The 25,824-nt window shown below is 40.0% G+C and overlaps 1 long non-coding RNA gene across 1 annotated transcript; it reads left to right on the forward strand.

The window, feature by feature from the left end:
* Positions 1–1,966: 1,966 nt before the first annotated feature.
* LOC306802855 lies at positions 1,967–25,052 on the forward strand. The gene is made up of 5 exons (XR_013774494.1): positions 1,967–2,116; positions 18,546–18,583; positions 21,151–21,320; positions 23,697–23,850; positions 24,697–25,052. It is a non-coding gene; the product is annotated as an uncharacterized lncRNA (long non-coding RNA).
* The last annotated feature ends 772 nt before the right edge of the window (positions 25,053–25,824 follow it).

Consider the following 25,824-nt stretch of genomic DNA (forward strand, 5'->3'; position numbering starts at 1 on the left):
GTCAGTTTGACTTGAATATTGCTAATCCATCTCTGAATGTAGCTTTGTGTGCTTAATAGTGGAGGAGGCACCAGAGTTGTGAGCATGCCATGGGAAGCCACACTCAGGGCTGAAGCAGCTTCCACCTTGGATGAATCCCTGAGAGTAGGAACAGGCAGCAGAGCAGCATGGGCACACAGCAGCTGGCCCTGCTTGCTCTGAGATTCAGGGATTGCTCCTGAATTTGCCCATAGACATCGTGTCTCAGGCACAGGGATGCTCCTGAGGATGCCTGACTGCTTCCCAAAGACCTGAGGGGTAAGGTGGCAGTGCAGGCACAGATGAACTGGGGTGTTTGCTGTCCAGGCATTGAGGAGCCAAATCCTTCATGGAAGTGGATATCCAAGAGGAAAATGGCACCAGGAAGAGCAAGGAGGGGCCTGAAACTCAGATGTTTAGAGAAAACAAATGAGTGGGTTCAGCAGCAGTTGTTGGGTAGTTAGAGAAGGGAAAATCCTGGGGGTCTGCCACTGGCATTATTTCTGCCATTTGAGCTGACTACATCAACTATTCTCCAAGAAGGAAATGAGTTCTCAGGCTTTCCCCTAAAGGCCAGTTCCTGTCCACTCATCCAGCTCCCCACTCCAGTGCCAGACAAAAACCATCAGAGCTGATTTCTCAGCACCTTCCTTACCATGAGGTGTCTCTGGGAGGGAATGTACCCCTGCCTGCAGTGCCCTCCTCCTCTTCCCCATGGCAATATGTGGTGTTGAACAAGTTCTGCATCACCCTATGAGACATCTGTGTGCCAGGTCTGCTCCAGCTTCTGGCAGCCAGTGTCACATCAGCCTGCCTCACTGCCTTTGTGCCACAGCTGGCTCCTGCACAGGTGACCTGGGACACTTCAAGCATTTTGGCATTTTAAGGGAACACATATGTAAGTACCTGAACCCAAAATGAAGGTGGATCAGCATGGGAGAATTGCATTCAGGTCAGACACAAGCCCACAAGACACACTTTATCTGGCTGTGAACTCATCCTTTCTCCAGACCATGGGTACCTAGTGCAGAAGCCATGTATCTCTGGAGTCAAATAGGATGGGCTTCACGATTGTTTCTCAAAAGACTGAAAAGAGAGAGGGAGAGAGAAAAAAGGACTCACTCTTTCAAAGCATGGCTGCAGAAGAGAAAGGTCCTGGTTTTCCATTGCTGTTTCTCTTCTAAAAATGCCACAGAAAACAACCTGTCAGTGAGGATCAAAAGTAACACTTTTACCCATGGGATCTTGTTGATGCTGTTTGTTTATCTGTCTCCACGGACCTGACTTGGCTTTGGTGGGAAGGGTGTGGACATGCAAGAACACCTGTCCTGGGCTCACATCCATCACCTCCTGCTCTCCTGGGGCACGATGGATCCAGACTATTTGAACCCTGTGGCTCAACTGGAACTAAAACAGAAAAATGGCACCCTCCTGTGGCAATGGCTTAAAAAATAAATAAAATAAATATCTGTGACTAAATTCAGAGCAGGGTCTAATCCTGTCAGTATGTGTACACCCACCAAAGGAGGTTTCACAAGGGATGAATGTGGCCCTGTGTTTGTACAAAACCACTGGGATTTGAGTGCTGGGGTGATGCAGGCAGTGCACCAGAGCAGAGCCAGGGCACAAAACCTCCAAGGTCAGGCAGGGAGTCCTGCAGGGAGCTCAGAGGCAACTGTTCAGCTGCACGGAGCCACTCTGGATCCCAAACTCCACATCCGGACAGCTTCGAGAGCATACATCCTTTTTTTGGACTTGGCTCTTTGTCAAAACCAGAGGGTACAGTGCCTGCATGGACTTCAAAGGGAGGACACCAAATGTGATTTGGCCCAGGCAGTTACGACCATTTATTGCCAGCATCTTTCTCAGATACTGCTGCCAAGGGTTAAAATGTTTACATGCCCCCTGATTTTAAATGGACCGGGTTGCATGTCAAATGCCAACGAGAGGGACAGCTGGAGTATCTAAACCAAGAGCTTTGATCTTGGTATCTGTAAAAAAGAGGTCATTTGGTCTCCCCAGGAAGCACAGACATTTAGAAGGTCCCCGTACAACTCATGCAAGAATTTTATTAACAACAATTTCTATTCACATTTAGGTAGGTTGTGTTACTGCTTACTTGAATTCCTCTTATATATACATGTATATGCATATAAATGTATGGATATCTGCATTTTGCGTGTGTGTGTGTATTAATATATACACACACATAGCTCATATACACGAATTTGTGTGCTTGTGTGATTATCTGTGTGCTTTCTCATGTCCAGTATTTCTGTGCTTGACATACTGATCTAACTTATTGGCAAACAAATGATAATGATTTAAGCATTATATTTTATCTTTAAGTCACAATTTGCAGAATTAACCTGAAAATTTTGTCTGTGTGAGATGCTTTGAGTAAGCCTGCAATTGTAATAAGAATGTGTGGTGCTTTCAAGAAGATGCAGGCATGAAACACAGACTTCATTGTGCTGTAATCAGCTCTGACATTGATTCAGACGAGAAGAATTCTAAAATACAGTATTGCACAGGGGAAATATTTTTATTCTTTAGTGGAGGATTTTGTGGTTAGTTCACAATGCAATTAAAATAGCCACCAGATGTTTATGACTTCAGGCAGCAGTTAACTTTAGTGTCTCTGATCGTTGTCCTTCACTTCATTGTCAGAATAAATAAATGTTTTTCTGTGCTAGAAGAAAAAAATCCTTAATTTTTAAACACATGGTGGGGGAGTGGGTATGTATTTCTATTTGGCAGAGCTCATGCTGTTCTGTGACAGACTTCTAAGAAATTATAATCTTGAAGTTAAAATAAAATCTCTCTGTGGGATGAAATAAACATATTTACTCAAATGTGAGATGAAATGTACAGTAACATCATTAAACTGAAGTGATTTGTGAGAAGAAATATTGTAAAAGGCTGGGGCTTTTCCAGAACATATAATAAACATAGAAAGATACTCTTTTTTTCCATTGAATAATAGGATTATTAGTATGCAATCTTTTTTAAAGACACATTTAAAGAGAGCCTGCTGGACTCCTAGTCTGGTAATTTTTTTAGAGTATGTTATTCTTATTTGTTTCAGGGCTATTAATTTTGAGGCCACATTATATTCAAATTATATTTGATTACCAGGCTCAGTAAGTGATCACAGTTTGTGTTCCATCACCCAAAAGAAATTTAATAAATTTAGCTGCACACTAACATTTTGAAAAATAATTTATTGTAGCTCTGCAAAATAAATTTTTAAAAAAATAGATGCAAAAAATTACAGTGATTGTCGGACAGGTTACCTAAAGGAGGAGAGATCCATAAAGGGAATAAAAAGTCCCAAAGTGTCCCAACTTTAAAATGCTTTATTTCAGCTTTCAGTCATGTCTGAAATTATGTGTTGACAAAGTAATCAATAATTTAGGATTATAAAATTATAAAATACCTCAGATAATATGGAAATAGATAAGAGATTCTTATTCATGTGTACATAGCAATTTTAAATAGTTGAATAGCAGCATGATTTTCAGAAACAAAATTATGGCATTAGAAAAACCTCCTAGAGTGGAAAGAAAATAATAGATAGTAAGAGAATATCTAATTTTGGGAGTGTTTATAAGGTCTTGAAGGTCTATGTGCATGCACAGAAAGTTTCTCTCCTAAACTGGGCAGTGTCACGGGTCTGTGTTAATGGGGAAGCCTCCAAAGAAAGTGAAAGGATCTGAATTTGCCTGGCTCTACTGAGCCCTGATTACTCAAAGATTTGATGTTCAGTCCTCTGGGGCTCCAGACGTGATCCCCAGGGCATGGAGCCACCAAGATTACTGTTCCTCTTGGGGAAAACCTTGCAAAACTGCAGTGGGATCATTCTGGCCATTATGCACAAACACATCAGTGACTTTTTGGGGTCAGAGAAATGAAGAGCTTGTATCCCCCAAACTCCCCCCACGCTTCCCCAGGTGACTGTCACAGTCTGAAAGCTGCTGCAAAGCATTTCATCTGGGACAAAGAGGTGTTTTTCCCACTGAAAGGCTGCTGCTCTCCCTATTCCCCGTTTTCTCTGGCAGCTGCTGATGCCAGGAGCCAAGGCTCTGGTTATGCCCATCAGCCCTAAAAGCTCTCAAACTGGGGACTCAGAAACACCCAAAGTGACACAGGATGGGATATCAAAGGCTCTGACACCATCCAGAGCCACATTCAGCATCAACTCCTTGGTGTCTCTATTATGGCAATCATTCAGATTGAGAAAGTGTGGGTTTTAATTTAATTTAAAGTGCACTGTGGTTTTAGGATATGTGAGTTGCAGGGTGCTGGGTTTGCTGGTGGTGTTGTTCCAGAAAATTTACAGTTCATCCTCCTGCCACACTGCAGTGTGGGACTGAGGGTGAGTAGGAAGGAATGCAGCAGAACAAACAGTTAATCACCCAACAACGTATTTTTATAGGATACAAGTGAGTCACATTTACTCAAATCAGAGCATGATGCCAAAATTGAGACCAGCAGGTCAAAAGCAAGTCACCCTTGTGTCTGACTGCAGGCTGCCCGGGGTAATGGAAGGGTTTATTTTGCTCTGTCTCTAATCCTGGAAACTCAAATTAAACTCTGAATGAGCAACAGTGCTCCTGAGCATGCAGGTCTTCAATAGTATTATTTATGTTTTTAACCAGCTTTTCATGACTTAATAATATTTCTTGGAAATAGGGTTCAGGTGTAAAAGTACATCACAACACAAATCCCTGTCCCAAACTGCTTTGCAGCCTCGTGTATACAAACTGCTGTGTCTCAGCTGCCACTGCTCTCTCTCCAAAACCCAAACTTTATGATATTTTATTTTGAACCTGTTGTAGGTGGCAGCAAGTGTCTAAAATCAGTGTCAATCAGTTTAGCAACATCTTCAATGCTGCAGAATTGTCCCATTATTGTGATTATATTTTTTTTCCTTGCTCAATTTCCTAGTTGCATTTGTTATTAATTTCCAGCATGGATTACTTATTGTGATCAGGAGAGAATTACGTAATTTTTTCAAAGCTGGTATTTCCTTCTGTCTTTTTCCTTACCTGTTCTGCAAAAACTTTTTTATTGTTTTATTATAAGAAGTTAAGTAGTAACACCTGATTTCACAGCCTGAACTTGTTCACAACTTACTGAGTTTTGTCCCACCCTTCCTCCTCTCTGACCCCTTTTTGCTTTTCAGCCTCACTACAGTTTTAGAATCTGGGGTTTGCACTCCCTCTCTCATATATTCCCCCTGTGTCCATGCCACTGCTCAGATGTGCAAAGTAACTCAGATACTTGTGCTTTTGGAGAGCAGGACATGAATCAACAGTGATCCGAGTGTAAACCAACTCAGCAGGCTCCAGAAAAGCTTTTCTGAGCCACAATGATTTCAACGTGCTAAAATTCACAAAATGCAAGGCAGATGTGCAGTGATTGGGAAATTATGTTGGCCATGAGATAAGAGAGCTGTGATAACTCCTGACCCTCTTTTTGATGTTCTCCATGCCATGCTGGGTCACCTAATGCAAAACAATAAATAAGCAGGGAGGCAAAATACAATTGGGTAGCATTCAGCAATGGTTTGAAAACTCCTGTTTTCAGCTCACTGGAAGCTGTAGCAAGGCTGTTTGTGTAAAGCCTCCCTGTTGCCCAGAAACAGCACATGAGACTACTGAGCGTCTGCAGAAACTCAGATCTGGTTTGTTTGGCTTGGATGTGCTGGAAAACTGATTTTTAAATGTTACTTCAGCTTTAGTCAGTGATTACCTTGGTGCTTTTACAAGGCTTGCCTGGAAATGGGATGTTAATTGTTGTTAATGAGTCTGTCCACCTGAGTAAGCTCTGCAGGGCAGAACTCACAGAACATAATTCCTTCACTGTGTCTCCAGAGTGTGCACTGCTGACCCTGGTGTCTCTAGCATTTAAGAGCAATGGCACCAAATCTGCTCCTTCAGACCTCAGGGCTTTCTTCTCCGTCCAGGACAGTAGTCAGTTTCTGTTCCTCTCAGTTTCATGGGACTTTTGGAATGGGGTAAAGCCAAGGTTCAGCTCTTGCCGACATCTTTGGCACATGGAAAGGACACTGGTGGCCATAGGGCTATGGGATACTGAATAGGGAAAGAAGATTTTGGATATGGAGCTGGAGTTCTGTATTTCTATGCAGCTTAATCCATGGTGTAGCTGTGAGTAAAGATGTACTGGACTGCTTTATCTTCATGGCATTTTTATTTTCTGCATTGACAACTTCTGTTCCAATTGCTTCAGTTACATTTTCATTGATCTCTCCTCTGCTACAGTAACTTAGGACTTATTTTTATGGCATTTCTTTGCAATTCATCAGTATTGTTTGCCTGTGAGGGATGTTTCCTAACAGCTCCATATGAGGCTGCCACATAAGTAAAAAAAACCTAAAATCTACATTAAAATATTCCTACTTGGGATAGAGAGAAGAGAAAGTTTGAGCAGTTTGAAAGATAGTGGAGCTTTGTACTTTTCTTTAGTGGGTGATACCTGCTTGCCCACGTGTTATGGCATCATTCACATAGAAATAAAACTTTAAGACCAAGTTTTTGTGCTGTAGCTGATAACCCCATTTATCTGCCTCTAGCTCACTTGTGCAAAGTAAAAATTGTCACATGTGACATTATTCCCCAAATTACTCCAGCTGTCTATCCAAAGTCACCACAAGGCTGTACTATGCCAAGAATTTCTTAATCTCATCCTCCACTGGAAGAGCCAAATAACGGGTGGGGTTTTCAGGCAGCAGTAAATGTCTGTCTGCTCCAGGCCAAGAGGAAGGGCTAACGAGCTCAGAAGGGCTAATGAGCCCAGAGAAAAGAGTCCTCCTGGAAAATTCCCTGTGAGCAGCTGCTCAGCCACAGGAGCTTGGGATCTGGAGATCAAAGCTGGCAGGACATGCCATGAGAGGAGGGCAGTGATCCAGCCAACCACCCCTGTGGTCCCACAGAGCACTCCTGTCCATGCTGCTGTGCCCTGGGCAGCAATTCAGCTGGGCAGCCCTGCATTCCCCACACAGAGATACTATTTTAGTGTTATTCTTAATCAAATTTTTCCCTCTGGGCACAGTGTGCATATGTCTACATGTTTCCAAACTCATTTCTGCAAGAAAGCAAAGTTTTTCTGGTGGCCCTCTCTTGGGCTCATGGAGCATCTTGTTCCCAAGTTCATCTCACATCTTCATCTCACTGGTGGAGCAGTGACTTCAGCTCAGTCATCCTCCAGAACTGGAGCCTGAGGTGTCTTTTCACTGACCCACAGCACCATTTTCACAGTGCTGCTCCCTCATTTTGAGGTGGGATTTATCTTATTTATCTGTTGCTTTCTCTAGGCTTAGTCCCCAGCCCTGTTGGATGCAAAGATCTCTTTCCAGACTAAGGGTGGTTTGCAACCAGTCATGGCATCTGGGCTGGGTCAGGGATATGCTGCTGTTTCTGCAGCCCTCAAATTAAATTTAAAAAAAAAAAAATATGGAGAGGAAAAAAAATCCAAACAAAAAATTCCTCATGATTTACAGTTAAGAAATATTGTGTTGCATGTTATTGAAGCTGTAGTTAAAATCACCTGGGTTATTGCTCTTTACACAGGTAACTCTCACTAAAAAATTATTTGCTCATTGCCCAGAAATGGTGGCATCAGACACACAATTGTCACTTTGTCCCCTTTTAGCTCATTTGGCAAAATGAAAAGACAGTGGAAAGGCACCTCCATCTCCTGTCACTGCTGCTATTAAGGGACACGTTCTGCACAGTCAAGCCACATTTTAAAGCTTTTAAAATGTTCTTTGTCAGTGCTACTGTCGGGTTCCAAGCAAATTCAGCTGAGGTAGGATTTAAGAATCTAATTAACAAGAGTCCCATTTTTTAATAAAACATGGTAGAGGTGAAAAAATAATGTCAGTTTTATTTAAAAAGCACATTATTTACAAAGAAAGAATGTGTAGTTGTTTGCAAATCATGGTTGCAGTACTGGTAATTTATATTATTCCTCGCAATGAAATTAATATTTTCCCCCTGAAAAAAATGTTATTTAAAATTGTAACTCAAGTGTCTGAACAACTTGTAAAATTCTGATCAAGATTATCTTTCTCTTTTTTTTTTAGCTATTAACTTTAAAGAAGAAAATATTTTGAATCTTTAGATAACAGAGATTTCTAAAATAAATTAGCAGAACTGGTATCTGTTTATGGTCAGATTTTATTCCTAGAGTCATAGATGAAATAGATTAATCTATTTCTTCTGTCTTCATTGGGAATAAAATCTAGAAACAACCATAAAAGTTACACTATCTGCCCCTGTGAATGAAAATGTTTGCTTTACAGAGGTGTTGTAGACCAGACTGGAATAATTTTCAACTTCAATTCATTTAACTACCTAGAAATTAAGCAATAGCTTATTAAATGTGCTTTTTATTCTATTTTTATTCTTATTTAATTATATTTCTATATTTTTAGATATGTAAAATACAAAGGCAGGCAAAGTGAAAAATGGTCACAGTAAAGGTTCACATGTTGAAAATATTAATTATTTTGTGCCTTACTTTCATGCAAAGGTTATTCCTGTGGAAGATAAAAATTTTTCAGGATTCTCATAAAAGTTGAACATGGTCTAAATTAATAAAAGTTAGTGAAAATTGCAAAAGTATAATCTGATACAGAACAGTTTTATGTTCATATGACTTTTAATAAGCAGTAAAAAAAGGAAAGTACACCCAAGTTTTACACAGCCTTATGATAATCACCAGAAATGTGGCAGTGCCAAATGTAGAATTTATTCCTACATTTAATTGCTAACAATATTATATATAATGTATTATTCTATACAAAAACATTATAATTTAAAATTAGCAATATAGAACTACTCACGAAAGATATTTTTATATACTTGCACCAATATTTTTGAGAGTATATTATTGATTTATTATTATAATTATTATACTAATATATAAGAATAATATTATTATATTATATCAAAAGAAGCTTATTATTAAATATGTATTATCACAACAACATATTATATTTACAAAATGTAACCACATAGTTGTGTTTAAATTTCTTATTTTCAATCTTTTTCTATTTTTAATAACTGTATTTTCAATATTATTTTAATTTATATTTTAATATTATTATTATCCTCTTCAATTTTATTTTAATTCTATAATTTTAGGAAGGAAATTTTCTTTATTTTGTCACATAATATTACCTTTACTGAATATATGTGGTTCCCTGTATGGGCTGGCATAGTCTGGTTGTATGCCATGTAGAGGTTTCCTGAACTTGCATAGAAGAAAAATACACTCTACACAGCTCTAGCCTTTTTCAGATATATTTTTTTTTTTAAATTTGAGACAAATTATTTTAATATTAAAGAAGAATGTACACACACCTTTCTATTCTTTCCCACTCAGAAAAAGATTTAAAAGAAGACAAAATAAATCAGGAAAATTGTTTTTTTAAAAGTTATTTGAAAAATCAAGAGGATTGAAGTATGTCTATTTTCCTTTACATTTTTTAAGTAGCTTTTAAAAAATCAGAAATATTGCCACAATATTTTAAATATTGTGATAAATGGTCTTATTACCTCTGGAGAAATGAAAACAATTATGCACAGAGTTCTTAATTCTAATTTTTTCTCTGTGTTATTTTCTTTCCAAATTTTGGTGAAGAACTTCATCAATAAATACGGTAACATCACAAATTTTCACATCTGAAAGAGAAAACCCATTCCTCATTCTTAATATATTTTTTTTAATCTGCTGCATTCTGTCCCCCTTTCCTAAAGGTATTGATAAATATATGACCAGCTATTAACAAGAATTGAAAATCCTCTGGCTCATCTTTGGTGAGTCCTAAGGCCAGTGATCACCTTAAAAGAAAAATCCTAAAAATGGAAGCTTTCACTAAAAATGAACATCAACTCTTTTGATTAAAGAATGGCTTTGGGTCTATTGAGGAAGGGAAACAGTGGCTTTGTCCTTCCTCTCTGAGGTCAGTCACAATCATGGCAGGGTTCATATTTTATTCCCATTTCCAGTACTCTGGACCACTCTGCCTGGATTTCATCCAGTGTCCTTTCAAGGCTGACCAGAATAAGGTGAATATCAATGCAAATAAATTCAAGGGCAAAAGCATGGGGCAGTGACATGTCTGCAAAACAAAAAATAAGACTCTACAACAGCTGTGTGGTATCAGTTTTGCTCGATGCTGCAAAGACCTGGGGCATTACGCAAGCTGACAAGAAAAGATTTGATGCATTTGATAGCAGGTGTTTAGGAGGGATCAGCAATGTCAAGTGGCATCACTATGTCAGGAACATCGAGTTTCAGGACAGAACAAGAAAGGAGAAGATTGTGGGTTTCCTAACAAGGCAGTGACTTCCATGGTCCCACCACTCCATGAGCAGGCAGTGAGCCTGCGGGGTAGGGGAAGGTCTTGTGAGCTGGGTTTGCTCCTCCTGGCCTTCCAGCCCAACCTGAGACTCATCAAAGGCTGGGGAAGACAGCAGAAATCTCTTGTAGGTTTAGACTTGTCTGCTGAGGATGAAAAGCCTTGGGGCAAGGACTGTTCTGCTTCTCCAGAGTGTAGGACGTGGTCAGTACCCACTGACCCAGTGGGAGAAGTGAGGAGGGAAAGACTTAAATGGGAAAAGGAAAATAAAAGACACCTTTTTGCAGGACTGCTCTTCAGCAGGAATATTCACATGAATCAAGGATTTCCAAACCAGGCCTCCAGGGTTTTGTAATGAAAACTTAAACCACGCAGACACAATGGGCTTTAACAGACTCTGCAGAGCCAAAATCTACAGCAGTAGGCTCAGTCGACTCCAGTGAACTCCCACAGATGTAAGAGCATAGAAGTCCCCTGTTGTTCACATTTTCTCTCAGAAACAGCCTTTCTGCATGTGGCTGAGGAGCATCTCAGTAACACATAGCAAAGAAGATAACTTAAAACAGATGGAAGCAAGAAATACTAAAGCCAGGCCATATGGGTAGAGTGGACCTGCTTGAAGCAAGTGCAGCCAAATGGATTATGATGTAGTAATGTGTGAAAGAGGTTGCACTATTGTATGGGCTATCTGTAAGTGGAATTTTTCATGATTGAATCAAGAAAAGGAAATGTACTCTATCCAAATGTTAATGAGAACCATACTTCAAAAATATTCATGTTGAGTTCTTGTATCAAATAATGTCAAAAATAACTCACTGTCCAAACAAGGATCTTACCTTTTTGTTATTTATTTTTAAAACTCCTACTGAGGTTTTAAATATTTGCCTTAAATCTGCAGCTGGTGATGTTTATTCTTTTTTGGTTTGGTTTTGTTTTTTTTTTTTAATTTACAATGCCTTTAGGCTTCAGAAAATGTAGATAGTAACTAAAAGGGGCCATAAGGTAAAAAAATGAAATCCCTATTAGAGGTATATATCTCTGGTTTTGAGCTAGAATGTTTTGCTTTACTTTTCCATGAGCAGTTTAGGATAGCCTTCCAAAAATAGACAAAACTAAAATATAATACTTCTACTGGTAAAAATGCTATTTATCTGCAATATTCTAAACTGTTTTAAAAGCCAGCACAGGAACACTAATCAATGATTCCACAAACAGAATCTATTATAAAATGAATTTTAAACCAACAATACTTACCCCAAGCTATTTTCAGTTGAATGTTTGGCTCTATCGTTGACTAAAAGAAAGTGAAAATATTTATTCAGGCAGCTAACTGGCCTATCAAACATCCAGCATTTGGGAGATCTCATGACAGAGCAAACACTCACACGAGTGTGAGGACAGCACCACATTTCAGCAGCACCACGGCGTGCCAGGGCTCTGCAGAATGAGACCTGGGTAACTCCAATGACATTTAGCAAATTACTGCAGAAAACTGATAAGGGCATGCTCCTTTTTTATGCCAAAGATCATGCATAATGCCTGCTGTGCCTCAGCACCTTTTCATAAATATAGAATGAAAGCTGGGGGCAATATGCTGACAGATGCCACAGAGAGAGCAGTGATTCCCTCTGCCCCAGGCATGGAAGCTGTACCTGGAAGCCTCCTGGTGTGACACTGTGGCTGATCCCACAGCTCAGGAGCTCATGTAGCAATTGTGTAGGACAGAAGGTTGGATGAAGTGCTGAGTTTTGAAGGATGAGATTAACTCTTACTGGATTACGTGGCAAAAACACAACACAACCTTGTGTAGGCAGTGTGTGGTCTCATGCTGTGTGTGTGTGCATATAGAGAGAGGGCTGAAGAGAAAGTGTGTTAAAAAGCTGGTTTAGAGAAATTTATAGAGCAAACTTTGGCATCAGGAGATGATAATTGCTATTAAAATATCTTCCATGTGTTTCAAATGAGGGACTATGGCTGAAACAAGAGGAATTGGGAGAAGCCTCTTTCTTACACTGAGATTGGATCCTGACCTAGGTCATTTGGGGCCTTTCCCACCAAAAGACCCTGGAGACAGGACTCCAGCCAATGGCAGCTAGATAATGGCATGTGATTAATGCAGGGATGGACAGGGACATGGATAATCTTCCAGAGAAAGTGCATGGATCCCCTGCTGAAAGATGGGGTGGGAAGGGCACAACCTTCCTGCTGCATGCCAGCCCCAGAGGATTTGAGAGTTTCAAGATCTAACAGATAATTACCTCAAGGACTGTCAGACCCATGGAAGTGTTTCAGTGCTTTGGCCACACCATGCTTGACCCTTGGCTGAGTGTGTGTGATAGGGGTTGGCCTGCAAGGTTTTCCAGGGGAACATGTAGAAGAGCACAGAGGTATCACTTCAGCACCCTATAAACTTCACAATTATCAGTGGGAAAAGCACATACATGGATGCATCCAGGTCAAATACAGTTTTCCCTATCCATTCAATAGTGATGGCAGCTGTCTAATATGTAACCCAAATGTCCTGGAAAAAGTTCATGATTAGGGCTAGTTGAGGATTTCCTAAATACCTTTTTCTTCAGAAAAATTACCTGAATTTTCTCCTCCCTTTTAGTTAGGATAAAGCCTTCTCTCTCAACTCTAGGAGCAAAAAGGCCAAATTGTTGTGCTAGTTAAGAAATAGCATCATACTCTATTTCAGATGTATATTCAAGTATACCAATACAAAAATTAGTGGTAACTGCAGTTTTGCAATTTTAGTATGTAGTTCATGCCATTTACTGTTATCCCATTTGAAAATTATAAGTGCAGTGCTGTGCAATTGTTCCATGCCACAGCCTCTGTTTTCCCTGACCACTCTTCTCCTCCAGCCATGGCAGGGCAGGGACAGGAGCACCCCTGGGATTAAGAAAACAGCCCTGAGTGCCCTTCTGCACAGAGTGACAGCAACCCTTTCTGGGAAGTGATTGCACAGCACTTCTTACAGAAGAGGCAGCATACCACTTTGTCTGGGTTTTTGTGGTATTCCAGATCATAGGATGGATGTAGCATGGCAGACTAAGTGCAGTGTTAAGTGCTAGAATTTCAAGTTAAGGTGCAATTGTCTAGGTAAGAAAGTCAGAGCATCTTAGCCACAACCAGCTGTTTCCCAAACTATACAAACCCCTTTGATTGGGAACAGCTCTCTATGGATTCTGTTTTTGTTGGGGCATAGAGTTAAGATCAAATCAGTGAATGGCCTCATTCACAGCAAAAGATTTTTGTGGCCAAAGATTTTACTGAAGCAAAAAGTTCTTTAGAAAAAAAGAGTGTGGGTCTCCTCTGTGTCTCTGTGCTCTCATGAACTTGGCAGAAGGAAGGACAGGACTAGACTTAGATTATGACTTGTATTTGTATAGCTTATAACTGTTATAACTAGTAACTTTTCTTTTGTTAGAATAATACTGTTCTGTCAAAACAAAAATTCTTCTGACAAATTTAACTTGTTTAAGAAGATTATAGAAACTTTTAAAGCTGTTTTATCTGTTATAGAAAGAGGAAATAAAAGGAGTTTGACAGAAATATTTTAGCTATACTTAAATATGCATATTAAATGTGGTTGGCTCAGGTGGTGGGCAACTGGAGTGAGGAGCTTTTTTCCAAGCTGGAATTTCTAAGCATATTCTTTTAATTTTGATCGAGAATGAAAACAGAATCTGAAATGGCAGAATTTTCCACAAGATAGAAACTTTAGTTTTGACTTAGCACTAAGACAGAAATGAAGATGAAAAGTTATAGCAAAACAGAATTTAAGCACTCATAAAGAATAAATCCAGGCACTTCAGATCTCAAGTAATTTTTAGGTGGAAGGGGAAACCTTAGAGGTGAACAGGTCTCTTTCAAGGGTGCATGTCCAAGAAGAAGCCACTTTTCTCTTATGTATCCCTGCTGCTGGCTCAGAGGGACCATGGTGGCTCTTTGCTACTGCATCAATTTCGGAGTGCCCTGGTGAACATAAATTCCATGGAGCTTATGGAAAGTGAGCAAGATTATCAGTCCTCATGCCCACAGTGTGCTCAGGTAAAGAAGGAGCTGAGTTGTTGTGGCTGATTTCAGTGGGGAATTAACAGACTTGGGGTATAAGTCATCCAAACAATACCTGGCTCACCACCAAAAGTAGGTGAGGAGGGGACAGGAAGGACAAGGGTGGCAACATTAGACACCAGAGTAACTTATACAAGTCTCAAAGGGGGGGTTTCCTCTGTTCTCAAGAAAATCTAACTGGTGGTGACAGCTCCTACAAATTTACAGTAGGTGGAGGTTCATACCTCCCCCAGCACACAAGTTTTATTCAAGAAGATCAGCAGAAAATACCCCATGGTTACTCCTTCACACTGTGGGTTATGTTGGCAGCCCAATGGTGGTGTGGCAGTGTCAGTTTGTTAATTGGCCCAACCACTGCTTGCTGACAAAGAAAACACCATGGGTGAACATTCTCCGCAACCAACTTCATAGGATCACAGAATGGTTTTGTGGGAAGGGACCTTAAAGACCACCAAGTTCCACACCCCCAGCCACACCTTGTATCAGATCAGTTTGCTCAAAGCCCCCTCCAACCTGGCTTTGAATATTTCCAGGGAGAGCATTGCAGCCAAATGCTGCTTTCCCTTTAGTCCTGATCATCAGAGGAGTTTGGGTTTACAGTTCATATTCCACATACTGGTGTTTGGCTTATGGTGCAAAAGGAAACTTTGCTCTTTCTCTTCCCTAGTCACATTGAGTTTTTTGGTGCTCAGAAATCAATCACTGTAATTTGTGTTCAAAAAACCCTGTATTTTTTGAGTTTGAAAGCTTTTCACTCCTCTTTAGGATATTCATAATATAAGCAGAAGTATTCTACTCTGCCTCCAAACCATTGAGAGTTTGGGGTCCTTCTTGCATATATTTTGGAAATTTTAACACTGAAAAATTCTACTTCTCTTTCCATGTGGCATTTTTATTACAGACCTGATCTTCTTCACCTTCAAAGCAAAACTCAAGAAAAGAAATAATTCCAAATGAGTCTATAAAAAAAAGAGAAACGTTATTTTTCTGACTTAAGGCTTTTCATGCTGATTTTCCCTGAAATACTGTGCATAGTTTTCACTCTCCTATCTTGTTTAGAGCAGGAATAACTTGCATGGCACATGGTTTTGTTCCAAAATATATGCACTTGTATTAAAAAAAAAAGTCTTCCAGGGTCAAAACTTCAGTGCTCCTGAACTACTTAGGAGCTTAGCTGATCTCATTGCTGTTCCCCCTGAAAGCTAAAAAAAAACTGTATTGAATATATAGATATATATTCAACATAAACAACAAGTGGGACCTGTCATTTGCTGGGTGATTATTGTCTTTCAAACACAGAGAGAACCCAAAAAACTTGTGTTCAGATCTGCATTGTAACAGCACAACATGTACCTAAGTGGGAGAAGGGATTTTGAGCATGGAGGATCACCAGGTTCAAAGTAAAGGTTGCTCCTGAGGATTCACAGTCTAAATAGTGCAGCAGTTGTAAAGGAGCAGGGGGTGCTGGTTTTAGTGAAATCCAAGGTGACAGCATCCTTGGAACGCAGCTCTTGTTTGTACAATGGAGCTTTTACACCAACATTTGCACGGCTCAGCTTCTCCCCTTAAGCTTTTAAGCTTTTAACCTTGACCTGCTTTGCAGAGGTTTAAAGGGCATTGGTGATTTTACTCCCCTGCTGAATGAAACAAATCCCACATGGAGGGTGCAAGTGCCTGTCTGGGAGCTGGGTAAGGAGCACAGAGCAAGGGGGAGAGGGTAAAAACATTTATTTTGTCAGATGAATGTTGGGCTGGGCACATAACAAGTGCTATGAATTATGCAGGCAGCCAGAGGAGACCCTGTCACACCCTCTGCTTATGCCCCTTCCCTTCCAGAAAGGGCTATTTTAGGAATGTTTAGGAGAGCTGAAAAATATTTAATTAGGACTATTTTTTACCATCCTGTTAATAAAGTAAGAGGCCTTAATTGCTTTGGTCTATCACGTGCCTTCATTCTGACCAAAAATAGCCTACTCTGTTCATAAGAACATTACAACTGTAAATTCTGATAACTTGAGAACCAGGAATGAGCATTGATATCTAAAAATGTCCCTTTTTGACAGCACTGAGACACAAGGGCTAAATCTGGATATGAAGTTATGGCATTTTTTACTATAAACAAATGCTGTCAGTGACTGAGTACTTTGATCTGCTAGACCACGAGCCAGAGCAGATTTGTGGGGAAATATTCCAATGACAAAGCACTTGTGAGAGGGGAAGGGACAGGGCTTAGCTGGGAGCCTATATGCTGCCAGAACAAGAAATTAGAGGGTGGATTGCAGATGAAGCTAGGAAAGAATGTATTCTGAAGACATTTATCATAGCCTACCTAAGACTTGAGATTTTTAATATTTATTCACCCCCTCAACAATACAGTTATATATTTGTACAAAAGTATACATATATAAAAATATATTTACGTGAAAACATGTGTGATGCCCTCCTGCCTGTATTGCTATGAAAAAAAAAAAAGAAATATTTATAAATAAATACATGACAGTGATATAAATAAATAAATAAATAAATAAATAAATAAATAAATAAATAAATAAGATTTTTTTTTATCTACTAGATCTGGGAGGGAAACCATCCCCACCAAGGCTTACACCAGTAGCACAGTGGCACAATGGCACCCTCTGTTGCCCTGCATGATTCCTTTGATGGCTGGTCCCACGTGGATGTATTAACTCCTGAAAACATCTGGGCACCACCTTCTCCAAATCTGACTCCTTCCTGCTCAGCTTCCGTGTTTGTTTGGAATTATCTTCTGTTATTTCCTTTCTTAATAAAATCCAGTTTGTTCTTCGAGCTTTTGCTGGACAACATTGCAAATTGTGTAATTAATGAGCAGGAGGGAGCTGTGAGAGCCTGTATTGCTACACTCCCTTCGAGAATAGCAGCCTTCTGTCCCCATTCTGTCCCCCCTCACACATCTAATGACAGCTTCCTGCAGCAGTGGCATTAAAGCCTGAGCTCAGTCCTGCAGAATAGTGATCATTTCTGGGAGATGCTGTGTGAGACGGCGCCCGGCGCTTCCTGGAAAGTGATTACTCCTAATGAGATCAGGTTGTCCAACTCTCATGCCACTAATTAAATCACAACTTCTCCTCCTTTTTTTTTTTATTTTTTTTTTTTCAGTTACACAAAAGCTTTATTCATGAATTAAAATGCATAGTGAATCTGATTGTAACTCTGATCCTCTGTGTGTCCGTAATTAAACAACCAGTGCCTTTTATGAATTGGAACAAAATTCCTTTCTGGGGCATGGTAAGTTTTCACTGCTAATCATATTCACTTATATCCATGTGACTGCACTTTAATTGCTCATTAATGGGATGACACACAAATACCTTGTTCTTGTTGAACTTTCCTAATTATGACATTTTTGAACTGTAAGGACCACAAACTCTTCTGTTATACTCATTTTTTCTGTCCTTTAGCTTCCCACACTCTGCCATGTTACTAAGAATAATAAAATTATTTTGCTCTAACATTATAATTAATGTCTGATTTTACTGTGTTGGCATAAGAAAAATTAGATATGTACTTTCCATTTCTGGTATGTCTGCCTACTTTCCCCCTGTGCAGTCTGAAAAAATGATCAAACACTTTACTTACAACTGATAACTTAGGAATGATCAGTCAGAGTCATCAAATGTCAACATCAGCAGATTTTCATTTTCAAAAAACCCATGTTTTCTTCAATAAGTGTTTTCTAGATAAAATCTTCTACACTGAAAGTCTTCAAAACTTGATAAAAGGTGAGGTGAAGAGAAATTCAGAGAGAAAGCAAAAATGTGGCTTCTACGTCAGTTTGGATTTTGCAGTAATTTTTCAGAATCTATGCCACATTCACTTGCTTTCAAACAAAGAAGATGTTATCAAGAAGTCAAACTGAGTTTTATCCCAGGCCTCATGAAAACAAGCATGTTTGACAGTTGTGGGAAAGAAGGGGGCTCAAGATGGATCTATTGTTCATGCAGAAAGATCTCATTTCAAAAGTTAAATTACTCGTAATGATTCCATGTTAATTTGTTATTTGAATCCCCTGCAGTTCCACTTTCCCCAGACAGAGCTGGATGATGGGAGATGGTAAGAACTTTTCTTAATCTTTTTGGCTTAGAGTAGATCTCTGCTGAAACAAGTTCTGATTGCTGCTGAACTAGCTATGCATTTTATTTTCTTTTAAAATTAAACCTGCAGGTTTCAGAATTCAACAAAACCATTTCTTTTCTAATTTTTGCTTTGATTTTGTTAAAAAAGCCACCCAACAACCCGATGCTAAAATGCCAAAGAAAAGTTTCTCTGAAACAAAACCAAGCCCAAAATAGCAGTATTTTAAAAACAGCACATTTCAACAGGACGGAAATTCTTTCCCTTTTTTATTTTCTTAAACTAAAGTGCTGACAAAATCAATACATTTTGTGAAGTGTTTCATTTTGACCAAATTTGCATGTACTGGTAGAATAATGGATCCACTAAACTGATTATGAGTGGTTGAAGCTGCATGTTTTTCTTTTTTGGGTCAAGGCCCCTAAAAGTCTACTAAGACTGACTTAGTCTTTCCTGAATAGAGAAATTCTCCGAATAAAGACAAAAACTCCAATCCAAACAATACTCAGAATTGTTGTGACTCTCATCCAGAAAGGTGAGAGATGTCTGGTAAAAATACGATACAATACAGATATTAATGGGCACAGCCTTCTTTAGGCAGTGTGTTTGGAATTCCAAAACACTATATAAAGAATAGAGATTAAGGAAAAGGTGGATTCTCTGCAGACAAAGATGCATATGAAGAATAATATTTCTGACTGGAAGCTGATTGGAATCTGGTGAAAGAAAGGCAAGAAGGGAACCCCAGAATCTACAGGCCTGGTTGTGTCTCTTCAGTGCTTGGTAAAGTTATGGAGAAAATTATTCTGGGAGGTACTGAAAAAACACCTGAAGGACATAACAGTCACCAGTCACAGCCAGCACAGCTGCATGAGAGAGAAATCCTGCTTGTCAAACCTGAGTGCCTTTTATGACAAGGTTAAACAAGGGAAGCCAGTCAATGTAAAATTTGGGATTTCAGTGAAGCTTTTAGTAGTGTCTCTCATAGTGCCCATCTGGAAAAAAATGTGCATGCCACAGAGAGATAAACTCATCACTTTGCTTGGCAATCTCCAGCCATGTGGGGCTCAGCGAGGGAAAGTGCCGGATTCTGCTCTGGGATGGGGCAGCCCTGGATGGACAGACTGGGAATGAGGGGCTGAGAGCAGGGCCATGGAAAGGGACCTGGGGGTCCTGTCAGGGCCAAGTGAACATGAGGCAGCAGTGCCCTGGCAGCCAGGAGGGACATCCCTGTGCTGGGGACATCAGGCACAGCAACACAGCCGGGCAAGGGAGGGATTGTCCCGCTCTGCTCTGGGCCGGGGTGGCCTCACCTCAGTGCTGGGGCAGCTTTGGGCACCACAGCACAAAAATGACATTAAACACTTAGAGAGTGTCCAAAGGAGGCAACAGAGATGGGGAAGGGCTTGAGGAGAAGCTGGGTGAGGAGAGGCTGAGGGCACTGGGCCTGTTCAGCCTGGAGGAGACTGAGGGGAGAGCTCAGTGCAGTTCCAAATCCCTGAGAGGGGAAGAGGAGGGACAGACACTGATCTCTGCTCTGTGGGACAGTGACAGGCTGAGGGAATGGCCTGGAGCTGTGCCAGGGCAGGTTCAGCTTGGATATCAGGAAAAGGTTCTTTCTCCAGAGGGTGTCTGGCACTGCCCAGGCTCCCCAGGGCAGTGTCACAGCACAGGGACAGAGCTCCAGGAGGGTTTGGACAATGCTCTGGGACAGGCTGGGGCTCTGGGGATGGGGCTGAGCCAGGAGCTGGACTGGATGATCCTTGTGGGTCCCTCCCAACTCAGCTTATTCTGGGATTCTGAGCAGCTCTATGAAAACCCTAATACAATAGGCCAAGAAACCAAAAGAGGCTACAGTGTGCTGCCTGTCCTTAAATAAAGACAGATTCATAGCAGGTGACTCCTGTTTTCCCACTAATTCACAAATATTTTGTTTAGCTACACAGATTCCCTGGAGGTGGGGAGCATGTTGTAAGGTCAGAGGACCTGCTGCTGGGTTATATCATTGTTATGAAAGTCATGCTGCTAAGGAGCTTAGAGTTGTACCCCATACTGAGAATAGTCTAAATAATCTGTGACTCAAAGCATCTCTCATCATCTCACTGTGAACACGACCAATTTCAGCTGACCCAACAAGCCAAACACAAACATGTCAAGATCTCAATATCACCAGAACATTTGTTTTCAATATCCTGAGTGTGAAATCAGGGCCAATGGGCAACATTTATTTGGTAATGGTTTTGTTTGCCAGATGTTTTTTTTCTCTAATTTTATTGCAGAGCACATATGAGTATGTGCTGGAATTAAAATGATGATAGGAAAGAACCCAGTAGCCACCTCCTGGTTTATTGCAGCAGCATAAACAGATTTCCAAGACAAAAGCCATTACTCCACATTTGCATGGGTGTGAGATATGATCCCAGCCCATTCTCTTAAGGGAACATCTCTTATAAACAAATAGATTAACCTTTGAGCACTTTGAAATTAAGTTTTGAGAGTGGTAGGGCAAGAGAGAGGACAGACTGTAAAGCTCTGCTCTCTCTTAGGCTGAAGGTTGTGCCTCCCAGAGGGAAAGAGCAAAGTTCACCTCACTACCCACTGCCTCAGGTGTTGAGGCTGACCATGACTGATCCTTCTGAAGCTGCCAGGAGCCCAGAGGGAGCCACAGCCTGCAGGAGACACCCCAAACAAGGGACACAAACAGGTAAAACTGCAGGTGAGATGAGACATGGAGATGCTTTGCTTGGGACCCTGGCAAGGCTTCCCACCCAGGCTCCCTCCCCAGCCATACCTACAGTGCACTGCAGGAATGTATTCTTTGATATAAACCACTTTTTCAACTTAACTTTTTAAATCATAATTTCTTCTTGGATAGCAGTAATTGTCAAGATGGACACATTAAATATGGAAGCTAAGTAATTCTGGGACCAAAGAAAGTCAGAAATCTGACTTTAAATGAACTGCACTTACTGAGTTCTGTGTACACATCAAAGGTACTTTGCAAGGAAGTGGAGCTGACACGCTGTTATACTTCTATCAAAGTATCAAATGTAATTTTATAGATAATTGCTGCTGTAACACATTCTGTGAAGAGACTAGATCAGGAATACTGAGACATAGCTCAAAATGCTAATGTCTCTTTATGCCTAGGTTGCCAATAGATTCAGAGCAGAAACCATTCTAGGTTAAAGCAGAGCAAATATTTGCAGTGCAATATTTTATTCACCAGAAAATTCCTCCAGTTTCTTATAGATAAATTTGGCTGATTAAGCATTTCTTTAACTGCAAATTTAAGTGCTTTTAGAAGCACCAGGGAGTGTGAGCCCAGGAGGAAAGACGGTGTTATTTTTAGAATGCTAACTCCTAGATAAAACCAGAACACTCCTTTTTGCAATACATTTTTTGGTAAGACTTTGTAGATTGTTTGTTAGTTGGTTCTGGAGACATGAAATGATTTGTCCATGATAGAGATGTCCTCTAAGTGAAAATCTCACATCCTGGAGCTTTACACACAGCTCTCCCCTTTTTCCTTTTTGGTCATAACCCTGGAGGACAATTCCCCAGAGTCTGGAGGGAATTTGGGTCTGAATTTGAAATTAAAGTAAGGTTCATCAACTGAATACATACTTGTATTTACCAAAGGAATCCAAGCTCAAACCACATCATGTTGAACTTTGGCCATAAATTTTATAAGATATGACTTCAAATGCAAGAAGGCATGCCAGCTTAAGAAAATACACTCTTTCCTCATTTCAAACAGATTTGCTTTGCTTTTCTAGGGTTTACCCTCTTCACTGCTCAAAGAATAAGTATTCAGTTGATAAATGGGAGACCTCTTCCAGATAGAGTCCATCTTGGCTACACTCACACTATTAAAAAATGTAAATACAATTTGTAAGGGAATCCAAAATTTTCTAGGAACACTTAAACTTTACAGGAGTGTCAAATTCTTCAGGGTCTGTCCAGATGGGTTAGTTGGGATATGAGTGCTCACCTCACTAGAGGAAACCCAAACTAGAACTTAGGAGGGTTTATTAGCAAATCCCACACACACTGAGCTATCCTTATAAATACCTAAGGAATTAATTTATAGGTTAGCCCAGAGTACAAAAAGAGGAATGCACTGGTTTTTCCACAGATGGTTATGTGAAAAAATATTTCTCCACCAGTTGTTATTACTTTGAGACAACATATATTACTCCTGGCTTTTACAAATGGGTTCAGTGGCAGACACAGTCAATCAAGCAGGGCTTTGCTGTGGATTTTAGCAGCACTTTAGGACAACAAGTATAAATGCTTCACTAATATTTAAGATGAGATTCACTGATGTGGCCATGCTATTTCATACACATAACTTGGAAACATCTTTTAAAAAATAGACACTCAATAAGTTTTCTAGCTGCAGAGGTTTCTATGTAACCCCTTAAAGAACATGAAAACTCCACCAGAACAAGCTCCTTTCTATTCATTCCTGATATTAGCTCACACTGAAGCTGGTCAAGCATTTAAATACTCCATGTACAGCCTTTTTTGTTTGTTTTTTTTTTTTTTTTTAAATTCAAACAGTTTATTATGAAAGATAGCACTTGATTCTGTAACTCCCTGTAAGCTCCCTGAAGCTTGAACTCATGTCTGGTTGCTGAACTGGGTTGCTGTCTTTATTGTTGCCAGTCAGAGGGACTGAAACCATACAGGTCTCTGATAAGTCCTATGGAGAGTTATGAATGACAGAGAATCCATATTTGTAGTTCACAGCTTGCTGCACAAATGTGATATATTATTATTAGGTCTTTAAAAAGAATAAATTCAAATTTTTACATTATTAAATGTGATTGTTATATTTATATTAAAATAGATAATATTGCAAAAGTTCAAGGGGGAAGGAATCTCTTTACCAAATTGTAGCAGGTTGATTTTTGGGAAAAGTAGGAGGAATTACATCTTTCCTGAGAGCAAGAGCCCACCTGTATGGACAGGCTGCCACAGGCAGCTCTGCACCAGTGAATAGGAAGGTCTTAGCAGAGTCACAAACTAGACATTTGCCAAATTATTGAGATTTTAATCCCAGAATTACTGAGCAAGTTCTTCTCAGTTTTCACAGCTGAGATTCATTCTGGGGGTCTGTGCCCCTGGCTTCCAGGTAAAGCAATGTGGATAAATGGATGACCAGAACTGCACCCTCAGTGTATTCTGCTCATGGAAACTGTCCTGGGAGATTGGACTGGACCAGCTTTGTGATGGTCATGGTAAGATTTCACAGTTTTACTCCAAAGCAGCTGAAGCCCCTTCAGTCAAGATCTGATAGACATCATCAGCCCTTTGAGGTGAGCCATGGGTGTTTGCCCATTGTTCACTGTTCAGTGAACATTTCAGTCAGCATTTTGCTAGAGCTGTCCCATAAACAGAGATTCTTCTAGAAAATCAGTGATACTCTGCTCACCCCCTGTGCTGAAGTCTCCTGCAGCTGCCAGAGTGTGCAGTGTAAGGGCTCTTCCTCAAGGGAAACCTGTGCAGACTCCTGCATTTTCATGCTTCTGCAAGGCAATACTGTGACTACATTCATGTCATTTTTGCCATTTAATACTGCAGCTAACCCACATAATTGTTAAGGGACTGCACAGTGCAATTTGGAATAATTAAGACAATTACACAGTTAAGCACCACGAGCAGTCAGTAGCCAAAGATTTTGCCCTAGTGTAAGGGAAGCTAAAGGCTCCATGTATTGTTCCTGTGCACCCTTGGGGTTTTGTTTGCTGATGAGCACGAGGATGACCATGGTGCACTGTCAGACCTTTTTACCAGGGGGATGCTGTTGAAGGAAGAAGGAGATCTGAGCCTATTCCCATCACCCCATATGTTGCCATGTGGAAACTTGACCTCCAAGAATGTTATTTGAGCCACACTTGAGATCTCACCAAGGGAAGATACCTAACACATTTCCACTGCATTTTACATCCAGCTGAAATGCATTTAATCAACTTTTGAGGTACCTTGCATGTTAAACCTTGAACCACAATTGTAACCTCTCCAGCTTCCCTTATTCACACAGTATTTGATTTGGATGACATATTTCTATAATATTTATTTTTCAGCCCATTTTGAGACTCTCACATTATTGCCACAAGAACTTCAGTCTCCTGTATAATATTTCAGACATGGAGGGAAAAAAAAAGAAGAAATAAAGAAGAAAAACCAGCCGTCTGCATCCACTTAAACTACATTACAATAAAGCTCAGTAAAGATCTGATCAGCAGTTTTTTTTGCCTGCTCTGATTTAATATGAAATGAATTAGTGGAAAACCTAAAGGCTGAAAGGAAATTTTTTTGCCACTGTTTAAAACAGGACATGAATCCTTTAACATAATATTTACACACATTATATTAAATACTTTCTGCAAAGGTAAAATTTAACACTGCCAGCTTCAGACAGACTAGGAAGGAAATTTGTTTACACTTAATAAATCTGATTTTGAGAAGAAAAAGTTTTGTTCTGTTTTTCTTTTTTTTTTTTTTCTCCTATGCCTACTCTAGCATTGACAGAAAATCCTCATTTCCAATTATGTGAATATACCAATTAAAAAACTGCTGAACACATAAAGAAGAAGACACAATTTGTATTCTATTTGATAGTGTTTTCATCTTGCCCTTCAGAGCTGCTATGATTTGTTATCTCTGATGGTCTACAAAACTTTTGAGATTCTTGAAACACCATGGCTTTCAGTGATCTCTATATCCCAGCATAGCTTTATTTGTGATCATTACTGGTAGATTTGGCATGGATTTTCTGACAATATACTTTAATATTTGTGAAGGAAGGTGTCTGCCAAGAAATATCAAATTGTCAGACGTGACGTTTTCACCAGAAAGCACTGGCCAGTTTCTCCAGGGAAAATTTCAGGGTCCAGGATTGAACTGCTATTCAAAACAAGAAGATGGACTTTTTCCAGGGAAGACTCCACAGTCCCCAGCCCAACTGTTTCAGAAGATTTTGGAAGACAAAATATAAGTATCCTGCTCAGTTGACCCAGAACAAGGACTTGGATTTATAATCCCAGAGCCTTAAATCTTCAGCTTTATGTTGGGAGGGGGTGTAAGGTGGGTACGCTGTAGCCAGGTGGAGATGAGAACATTTTGAAAAATCAAGAGAGCTTTCATTAAATAGAAAAACAGTTTCCTACAGAGCTGCAATTAAAATCATGCCCAATCCCTTGAAAACACAC

Source organism: Erithacus rubecula (genome assembly GCF_903797595.1).
Source record: "Erithacus rubecula genome assembly, chromosome: 5".
NCBI classification, from domain to species: Eukaryota; Metazoa; Chordata; class Aves; order Passeriformes; family Muscicapidae; genus Erithacus; species Erithacus rubecula.